The 10,803-nt window shown below is 40.9% G+C and overlaps 1 pseudogene; it reads left to right on the forward strand.

Annotated features, from left to right (window-relative positions):
* The first annotated feature begins 783 nt into the window (after positions 1-783).
* On the forward strand, positions 784-1,329 carry LOC113930523 (annotated as a pseudogene).
* The last annotated feature ends 9,474 nt before the right edge of the window (positions 1,330-10,803 follow it).

The raw sequence follows: 10,803 nt of genomic DNA on the forward strand, positions 1-10,803 counted from the left end.
GGAACTGGTGGCAAAGGGCCTCTGGGCCTTGCGTAGGCACTGGGAATGGTGCTTCTGAGTAGAGGCTTTGCAGTCAGACAAGCCTGATTGGGGGTTTCAAATGCGAGCTCTGCTGCATATTAACTGGCCTTCGGCAAGTTGCTTAGCTTTTCTGCGTCTCGGTAGAAGACTCTGTTATACAGGAGAAACACCCACCTCGCTGCATTGTTGTGAAGATTAAGCACAAGAGAGTATGCCAACCACTTAGTAACTGGTCTGCGTGCTAGTAATACCTGGGGGTTGTGGTGGTCTGAGACGAGGATTCTGGAGAGCAGAGGATAGGGCACTGGAGAGCTTCAGCACTTCGGGTGTTCATGCCTAATATTTCCACAATTCAAAGGCAAGTTTAGAAGGTGGAAGCAATGTAAGCAAAAGGTAGTATGTCCATACAGGGGGGTATTATTCAGCCTTAAAAAGGGAGGAAATTCTGACACCTGCTACACACGATAGATGACACCTGAAGATGTTAGGCTAAATGAAATCAGCCTGTCACACACACAAAAAATACCATACGATTCCATTTACGTGGGGCACCTAGAGTAGTCACATTCATAGCGACAGAATGGTGGTTGCCAGGGGCTTGAGGTGGGGCAAAAGGAGAGTTGTTTAATATGTACAGTTTCAGTCAGGGAAGACGAATTCTGGAGAAAGATGGCGCACAACGGTGTGAATGTGCTTAATGCCCCTGAACTGGACACTTAAAAATGGTTAACATCAATTTTATGGCCTTTCTGGTGGTGACGACCTCCCCATAAGAATGTGCCCCTCACGAAGGACCTTCTCCACCCATCCCTGGAAGAGGAGAAGAGGAAGCACAAGAAGAAGCACCTGGTGCAGACACTCAACTCCTGCTTCACGGACGTGAAATGCCCGGAATCCTACGGAGTCACTATCATCTCTAGCCACACACAAACCATAGTTGTTTGCCAGCTGCCCCTGCCCTTTGCAGCCCACAGGAGGAAAAGCAAGGCTTACAGAGGGAGGCTCCGTCAGACAGAAGCAGCACTAAAAGCACCCAAAATGAAGATGAATGGGAAACTATCCCAATAAACACATTTTGGATTTTAAAAAAAATGTCGGGGCGCCTGGATGGCTCAGTCAGTTAAGCATCCGACTCTTGATTTCAGCTCAGGTCACGATCTCGGAGTCCTGAGATCGAGCCCTGCATCGAGCCGCTCATCGGACTCCGCGCTCTGCAGAGTCTGCTTGTCCCTCTTCTTTCCCTTACTCTCAGCTCTCTCTTTTCCTTCCTCTCTCTCTCTCACCCTCCCTCTCAAATAAATAAATAAATAAAATCTTTTTTAAAAAACGTCAATTTTATGTTCTGTGTGTGTTGCTGCAATGAAAAAGAAAAAGGTGGAGAATTACTAGGATTTGGGGTATACATGTGAGGAATGAGAGAGAAAAACAAAAGCTCTGGCAAAGGGATGAACGCCCCAGGGAAAGCCTTGCTGGGATTCTACTATATTCTACTCTACTTTGAGAGGGCAGCCAATTTCCATAAAGGGACAGAGAGAGACAGAGAGACAGATAGACCGAGACAGAGAAAACAGAAGCAAGAAAGGAGGGGGGCCTGGGGCTGTGAGTGTCAAATAAAAGCTACAAAGGAATGGAGGTTTCTGAGCTCTGAAAATGCACCAAGCAAGGAAAGAAGGCTCCATCTTAAGACCGTGGTCACCCCTGGGGTGGGTGAGTCCCCAACCCATTTGGGCCTTGGTTGTGCCCAGATGGGGAGACCTCAGGAGGGAAGGAGGAGGTGGTTTGGGCTGGCCCGAGGTAAAAATGGCAGATTTATAAATACGATGGGCTCAGCTCCCCACCACTTCCCAGGCAGAGTGGCTGGGACCAGCCTCTCTTCTCTCCCCAGTCTCACTCCCTCTAGGCTCCACAGGGCCCCTGGAGGCTGCCTTCTCCTTTGGTTCAGCTGCCCGATTTCCCTGGAGAGGAGGTTGCAGAGGGGGGCTGCCAGTCCTCACATCCCCAGGTGCCTACTCTCCCCCCCACTCCCCCCCCCCCCACACTGCCCCTGCACACGTGGCCCCTGGCCGTGTGGACACACCTGAGTCCAGGAACGACCCAAGCTGCAGGGAACCCAGCCCAGGCACGGAGGTAATTAGGCACGTCTTCTCTGCTCCTGAAGTAATGTTTGTCTTTCAAATTCTGCCAACCAAAATGGCTTGGGCTGTGATTTACCATCACAACGTTATGTCATACTTCCTTACTGCTTTTATGACCAAGAAAGACTCCAGGCACAGTAGCCATATTATGTCCTAGCAAACTCCTGCCTAAATTAAGTCACTATTTCTGGTCCCTGTCGCTGGTCACAAATGACATCCAAGGGTAATTGCTGTTTTAGGGGCACATTTTAAGGCAAATGCAAAAAATAATGAATGTACCTATTTTTCGGACTGAAATTTGCATCCGTCTTTTTACCCTCTCCTGGCAAACATGTTTTATGTTTATTTAAACAGTCCTTAATAAAAATGTACAGCTGCAAAGCATCTTACTACTCAATGCTTTCTGGTTAAGAAAATTGCCCATAATCACAGTTGACTTTCCTATTCGTAACAGAATGTTATTTTTCATCGAAGTGTGGCTGCCGCCCAATGTGCAAACGTTACAAACGCAGTGGGAGGCTTATCTGAGGTTGCAAGCACTTCATTCATTCATTCCTTCAGTCAGTCAACAAACTTGTTTTGTGGACTTATTAGGTGGGGTTTTAGACCTTTTGGAGTAGAGGGAAGAGCATGTGCGGAGGCGTGAGAGAGCATGGCAGGTCACTGACATGACAACAGGAACCATTGTTAGCCACAGCTGAGGTGTCATGATTGGCTGTAAAGTGTTAATGTAAATAACTTGTTACTGATAGGAGTGACTGTACCAACATTGCTGACTGATTTACTGTAGTTATAAGTTGGAATGGATTCAAGGTTATCCTTCTAGTAACAGCGTCACTTGTGCCTGCTTGTGTTTCAGTATGTTTTAATGGGAGTTAGAGAAAAGGGCCCGATTAATAGCTGGCGTGCCAAGAATTGTGTAGTCCCCAAGTACACCCATGGGAGTATGTGACACACGTGAATATCATCTGTCAGTTGTATCGCAGTTGAGAATTGGAGATGTGTGCTATCTGGGAGAGGAGAGAGATGAACCTGGGGAGGCGAGATGGGTAGGTGCAGCTTTTCAGAGCTGTAATACACACATTTTCATTTGGATTGCCCCCAAATTTTGCATAGCAGATTGTCATTGATATCACAGAGCTACTGCTCATTTGTGAGGTTCCAGTATTTTCCCTGATACAGAGATGTGATCTTAATTAAAGTGGTGACTGTCAACCCATTCTTGCAAATTTAGCTTGTCTTGGAGAACCCATAATTATACCTCTTGCAATCAACTACTTCTAGCACTGGCTGCATTGCATGTTGAGCTCCTTAGAAATGAGAAAGTGATCCCAGAGGCAGTTTCCAGGTTAGGTTTAATGGAGTGATTGTATTGGGGACCTCAGATGTCTTGGAAAACAGATGGAAATTCTCGGTAATGAGTCAAACTAGAAAAAGGAGCTTACTAGTAATGAACTTGATATGCTCTCTCTCTTAGGCATATGGAGAGCCGTTGGGGTACAGAGAAAGATGCCTATGTTGCCTTACTTTTCTGGACTTGACCAGAAAATATTAGGAATGATACATCATGTGATGTGCAAATAGAATAACTGATTGGCTTGGTGTTCTGATTGGAAGGGTACTCAAAATGTTTCCTTTTCCCTGAAAACACTCCCCCACTGGTGCTTGATTTTCTATTATTAGAAATTGTGGTGGAATCCTTTGTTTTAAAATTATGCTTTAGGGGCGTCTAGGTGGCTCAGTCCATGAAGCATCTGCCTGCGGCTCAGGTCATGATCCCGGAGTCCTGGGATCGAGCCCTGTGTCGGGTTCCCCACTCAGCAAGGAGTCTGCTTCTCCCTCTCCCCTACCCCCTCGCGTGCTCTCTCTCTCAAATAAATACATAAAATCTTTTTAAAAATTATGCTTTATTTCTATGCTTTGGGAAAAGGAGGGTAGTTCTTTTAAAAATAAGAAGCACATTCAGGAATGAACTGGAAACCTGCTAGGATTGTTGTTAAGAAAGCCAGTTGTGTGTAGATGCGACCTCAGTAATTAATCAGTGAGCATCTAGCCGCCAAATATCTGATGGGAGGGAGGAGGCCCTCTCCTTCGAGAGGGGGAAAATGACTCCCTTCTGATTGAAAAAGCACCATCCCAGACCTTCTTGCTGCTGACATGCAGATGTACATCTGGCTGTAATCTCTCACTCCCTGCTAGCTTTTGCCAAGCTGTGTGGAACAGAAATCCAGTTTCTCCCCCATGTAAAGAGACAGAGAGAAATTGAATAGTTAGATAGTTAAAATTCTGAGCACTGGCTAGGAGAAGGAACATGCCCAAAGCAATAAAAAGACTCTCACTTAAAAGCCGTGGTTGCAGAAAGATTCGAGCCGTTTAAACAACTGGCAGAGTTGATTGGGGTGAAGGGAGTAGGAGTCTCTGAGTTCTGGACAACACTTGATACTCCACAGACAAACCAAGAAATATTTAAATTGTGTTCAGTCTACTCCAGGTTGACGAGCAGGATAGAATCCATGCTTGATAAAATTTGAGGGGGTTTGTTTGCACATAGGTGTCCATGTTTCTATAAATCTGGCTCTAAATTTTATTCCACGTGGAGTTGTTTCAAATGCAGTTGTATTTATAAAGAATGAAAGCATCATTGAATGGGAAAATGTTCTGTTCTCTCTGAGCTGCCCAACTTAATGGGAGCCTATCGTTCGCTCAGAGCCGTGGCAACTTACCCAAATTGCAAGACTAGCACAGGGGAGGAAGATAACTCCCTTTGAAGTTTTGTCTTCAAAACTCCATAACCCACAGTTCATAAGTGACAGCAAATCCCACAGTGCCTCAAGCTTTGGATTAAACACTGCAGCCTTCTTTAAAAATGAAAGTGTCCCTGGGAAGGTTAACATATAAAGTTACTAGTACCTTAAGATGATGGTTCCCTAAACTGAGTATTTATCAGAAGCATCTCATGCCACACCTTTCACTTAGAGCTTTCAAAATATAGGAATGTTCAGAGAAGAATATAGCAAGCATTGTGTTCTTGCCATGCAGAGTGGAAATACACTACCATATTTATTTTGTTTTCCATTTTTTAAAGATTTATTTATTTATTTGAGAGAGAGAGAATCTTTAAGCAGACTCTGTGCTGAATGTGGAGCCTAATGCGGGGCTCGATCCCACTGGCCCTGAGATCATGCCCTGAGCGGAAACCAAGAGTCGGGCGCTTAACCGACTGAGCCACCCAGGCGCCCCTGTCTTCCAATTTTTTTTTTAATAAAAAGAGTAAAATACTTAAGGAAAAGTTGAAGTTCCCTTTATCTCCCACTTCCTGTCAACCCATTCTCAGCATTATTTCCTGAGATCTGTCCATGTAGGTCATCTCACTGCTGAACAGCAACCTCCTAGTACAACCATGACACACTTAATTTACTCATTCCCCAGTTGATGGATATTTAGGTTGTTTCCAATTTTTTTACTAATAGTCCTACCAGTGGTCTACGTGTTCCCATGACACCATACCACTGGTAACTTTTGAGTTTTAATTTTTGCCAGTCTGACAAGTATTTCCTTGAATACTAGTGAGGTTGAGCATCTTTTCATACATTTGTAGATCATTCTAGTTCCTTCTGTTTGTTTCCTGTTGGTATTCTTTGCTCATTTTTCTTTTGGGTTGGTTGCCTTTTCAAAATGTATTTATTGTGTATCTTTTGGATACGGTTTCTTTTTCAATTTTGTGTGTGGCAAATGTCTTCTCCCACTGTATGGCTTGTTTTTAACTTTATAGTGTCATTTTTTTTCCATAGACATTTTAATATTTAAAGCAGTCACATTTATCAGTCTTTTCTATTAAAATTTGTGAGTATGTATGCATGTGTGATTAATAAATTCTTCCTTACTCCAAGATCATAAAGGTATTCTATATTTGCATCAAAATGTTATAAAATTTTGTTGATCTCGGGGTCATGAGTTCAAGCCCCACATTGAGTGTAGAGGTTACTTAAATAAATAAACTAAAAAAAATAACATTTAGATCTTTAATTCATTTTGAATTAATTCCTAGGTGGGATTTGAAGACATTATCTAATTTTATCTTTTCTCACATGGGTAATTTTAGTATTTATTGAATAGTCTATATCATATCTTTCATGATTTATATATTTTTTAAAGAGTTTATTTTTTTTTTGAGAGAGAGAGCACACAATGAGCAGGGGTGGGGAGGGGCAGAGAGAGAGGGAGAAGCAAACTCCCCGCTGAGCAGGGAGCCCGATGCCAGGCTCGATCCCAGGACCCTGGGATCATGACCTGAGCTGAAAGCACATGCTTAACAGACTTAGCCACCCAGGCACCCCTCTTCCATGTTTTATAATCAATGTCTGTCGTATGCCTACTTCCCACAGATCTATAGGAGTTATTTTTAGGCTCTTTTTCTATTCCACTGATCTATTTATCCATCTGCCAATATCACACTGTTTTAATTGCTATAACGTGATAAGTCTTGATAATCTGCCCTCCATTGCTCTTCTTCAAAATTGTTTTGTCTATTCTTGGTGCCTTACTCTTCAGCATAAACTTTAGGATCAGCTTGTTAAGATCCATTAAAAATCCTGTTGCAATTTTGATTGAACCTGAATTAAATTTATAGATCAATTTGAAGAGAATTGACATCTTGATGTTGAGTCTTCTCATACATGATCACTGTATATCTCTGCTTTTTGAGATTACCTTTTTGGAAAGCTTTTATTTCAGTGTAATTATGGATTCACGGGAAGATGGAAATGTAGTACAGAGACATCCCCTGTACTGTTCACCCATTTTCTCATAGTGGTTACATTTTGGTTTTTTTTACACAACTTTATTGAGGAACAATTGATATACGGAGAGCTGGACATAGTTAATGTGTACAATTTGATGAGTTTGAAGATATGCATATACCTGTGGAACTACCACCACAATCAGGTGATAAGTATATCCATTACCTCTCAAAGTTTCATCCTGCCCCTTTTTGTGGTTGTTGTTTGTTGTTTTATGGCAAGAAACTTCACATGAGAGCTACCCCTTAACAAATTTTTAAGTGTAAAATGCTAAATTATTGACTATAGGCACAATGTTGTACTGCAGACTTCTAGAACTTATTTGTCTTGCCTAACTGAAACTTTATATCAGCAATTACGTCTTATATAACTAGAGTACAGTGTCAAAACCAGGGATTTGACACTGGCACAATGTTTGTGTATAGTTCTAAGCCTTTTTATCATGTGTACATTTGTATAGACACCATTGCAATCAAGATACAGAACTAGACTATCACCACAAAGATATCCCTCATGCTACCCCTTTATAGTTACACCCACCCTGTCTCTAACCCGCAGAAACCACTAATTTGTTCATCTCTACAACTTTGTCATTTTAAGAATGTTTTATAAATGGAATCATGCAGGGGTGCCTGGGTGGCTCAGTTGGTTAAACATTTGCTTTCAGCTCAGGTCATGATCCCAGGGTCCTTGTCCCTCTCCCTCTGCTGGTCTCCCTGCTTGTGCTCTCGCTCTCTGTCAAATAAATAAATAAAATCTTTTTTAAAAAAATAAAAAATAAATGGAATCATACAGTATGTGACCTTTTGAGAGTGTCTTTTTTTTATTCATCATAATTCCCTAGATATTCATCCAAGTTGTTATGTGTATCAATAGTTTTCTTTTTATGGCTGAACATGAGTCCATGGTATGGACGTAGCACAGTTTTTTGAACCATTCACCTGTTGAGTGACATTTTGGACATCTCCATTTTTGATGTTTTCTGTTTGTTCTATCTTTTGTTTTCTGTTTTTATTTTTTTAATCTTCCTGTGGGTTACTTGAGCGTTTTTTAGAATTTCATTTTATCTATAGGTTTCCAAGAGTATCTCATTGTATAGCGATACTATACAGTATCTCCTGGTAGAGAGATACTATACTATACGAAGATATTATACTAACTGATGTTATTATAGCATCAGCTAGTAGAGCAAAATGTGAAAACTTTGCCTTCCTTTATGTCCCTTTACCTCCTCCCCAGTTTATAATTGTCTTAATATTTCCTCTACAGGTGCACCTGGGTGGCTCAGTTGGTTAAGAGTCTGACTTCAGCTCAGGTCATGATCTCAGGGTCCTGGGATTGAGCTCCGAGTCAGGCTCTGTGCTCAGCGGGGAGTCTGCTTCTCCCTCTCCCTCTGCCCCTGCCCCTGCTCATGCTCTCTATTTATTTATAAATAAATAAAATCTTTTAAAAATATTTCCTCCACATATATTGATAAACATATTAGACAATGTTTATTTTTTTATTCAACCAGCAAACAATTTAGAAAACTCAAGAGAAGAAGGAAAGCCTAATGTATTTACCCTTATTTTTTGCTCTTTGCTTCTCTTTACTTCCTGATGTTCTAAGAGCCTTTTTTTTTTTTTTTTTTTTTTTTAGCCTTTCTTTATTTTTGGAGAACTTCCTTTAGCCATTCTTTAAGTGTTGGTGTACTAGTGACAAATTCTTTTAATTTTCCTTCATCTGAGAATGTCTTGATTTCCCTTTCATTTCTAAAGGATACTTTTGCTGGACAGAGAAGTCTGTGTTGGTGCTTCTTTTCTTTCATCACTTGAAAAACATTATGCCACTTTCTTGTGACCTCCACAGGTTCTGATGAGAAACCCACTGTCATTGGAATTGTTTTTCCTTGATAGGTAAAGGTATCATTTCTCTGCAACTCTTTCAGGATTTTTTCTTTGTTTTTAGTTTTCAGAAATTTGACTGTGTAGCTCAGCCTGGATTTCTTTGGGTTTATCCTCTTTGGGATCCACTACCCTTCTTGAATCTGTAGGTTTATGTCTTTTGCCAAATTGAGAAATTTTCAGCCAGTATTTCTTTGACTACTTTTTCAGCCCTGTTTTCTTTCTCTTCTCCTTCTGGGATTCTGATGCCATGAGTACTATATCTTTTGATACGATCCCATATGTTCCTAAGGCTCTGTTCATATTTTTTTGGTCTACTTTCGCTCTGTTGTTCATCCTGAGTAATTTCCATTTTTTATCTTCAAGTTTACTACTACTTTTTTTTGTCTCGTCCATTCTGCTATTGAGCCCATCCATTGAGTTTCTGGTTTTTGGGGTTTTTTTTAGCCCATCATTGAGTTTTTTATTTTGGTTATTTTTCTTTCTCAGTTCTGAAATTTCCATTTGGTTCTTCTTTATATCTTCTATTTCTTTGCTAAGGGTGTTTTACCCTTTGTTTTTATATTTGTAATTACTGGCTCAAACATTTTTATGATGGCTGCTTTAAAATCTTTGTTGGGTAATTCTAACACCTGTGTCATCTGTTTTGGCATCCACTGATTATTTTTCTCATTCATGTTGAAATCTTCCTGGTTCTTGACAATGATTTTGATATTTTGATATTTTGGGTATATATTGTTATCGGGCATATATTGTTGAAATCTTCGGTTTTTTCAGGCCTTCTCTGACAATGCTCCAGTGGAGGAAGAAGAGGTATAGCCTCATTACTGCCAGCTGGAGGTGGAAGTGTAGGCTCCCCACATAGTTACCACTTTCACCATGTGAGGAGGGACCTTGTTACAGTCCTGGCTGCCCATTCAGCCCCTCTCTGACAACACCCCAGGTGGGTGGTTGAGGTACCTCTTTACAGTCTAGGGAGGGTGAAGTCCAGGCTCTCCACTCTGCCTTTGCTGGCATAAGCCAGAGTGGGATCACATTTTTTCCCCCTCTGTGTATTTAGCTGGAGTAGAGAACAGTTATTGTTAAAAGTTTTCTGTCTAAAAAAAAAAGTTTTCTGCCCTACTGCATTGCTCCTTTCCTGGTACTTTGGCTAGAGAGAGGAGGCTTTTGTTGGGACTTTTTTGGTCTGTCCTTGTTGGTGTTTTGGGGTTGCCAGTTTCTTCAGCACCCAGTCTGGGATAGATGAGGCCAGAAGAAAACAGAAGGAACTTACTGACATGTCTCCTCAGTTCCCAAGGTCCTTGGGCAGTCTGAGTCTTCTCTCCACCTATCAGAGTCTTCTGATGTTTGTTTTCTACGTAACATGAAGTTTTTACCTATACTTAGTGGGACAAATAGGGAAAAGCGCTTCTACATCATCTTGTCCTGCAACTGGAAGTACAAGGTCATCTTTTATGACTTCCAAAATGTTTCATAAAGGTCTTACACAAAGTTTGTGTATATGTATTTCTAGATCCTTGCTAAGAATATATATTTTGATTAGTATCATTCCTTTTTTAAAAATTACATATCCTGATTGGTTGTTTCTGGTATATTGAAATGATACTGATTTTTCATATTACTATATCCAGCACCCTTGTTGAATACTCTCAGTTTTAATGACTTGTAAATCCTATTGTATTTTATATGTCGGCAACTATATCATCTGCAAGTATGATCATTTTCTCTTTCTTTCCAATCCTTATATATCTTATTTCTTTTTCATATACTATTGTGTTTGCTGGGTCTTCGATCACAGTGTCAAATGCAAGCAGTAATGACAGGCATCCTCATCTTCTTTTTTCTGAGTTTTCAAGTAAATGCTTGTATTCTTTTATCATAAAGTATGATTCTCTTTTTTAAAGATTTATTTATTTTTGAGAGAGAGCGAGCGAGTGGGGGCAGGGCGGCAAAGGGAGAGGCGGA

The sequence above is a fragment of the Zalophus californianus genome, chromosome X (genome assembly GCF_009762305.2).
Source record: "Zalophus californianus isolate mZalCal1 chromosome X, mZalCal1.pri.v2, whole genome shotgun sequence".
In the NCBI taxonomy this organism is placed as follows: Eukaryota; Metazoa; Chordata; class Mammalia; order Carnivora; family Otariidae; genus Zalophus; species Zalophus californianus.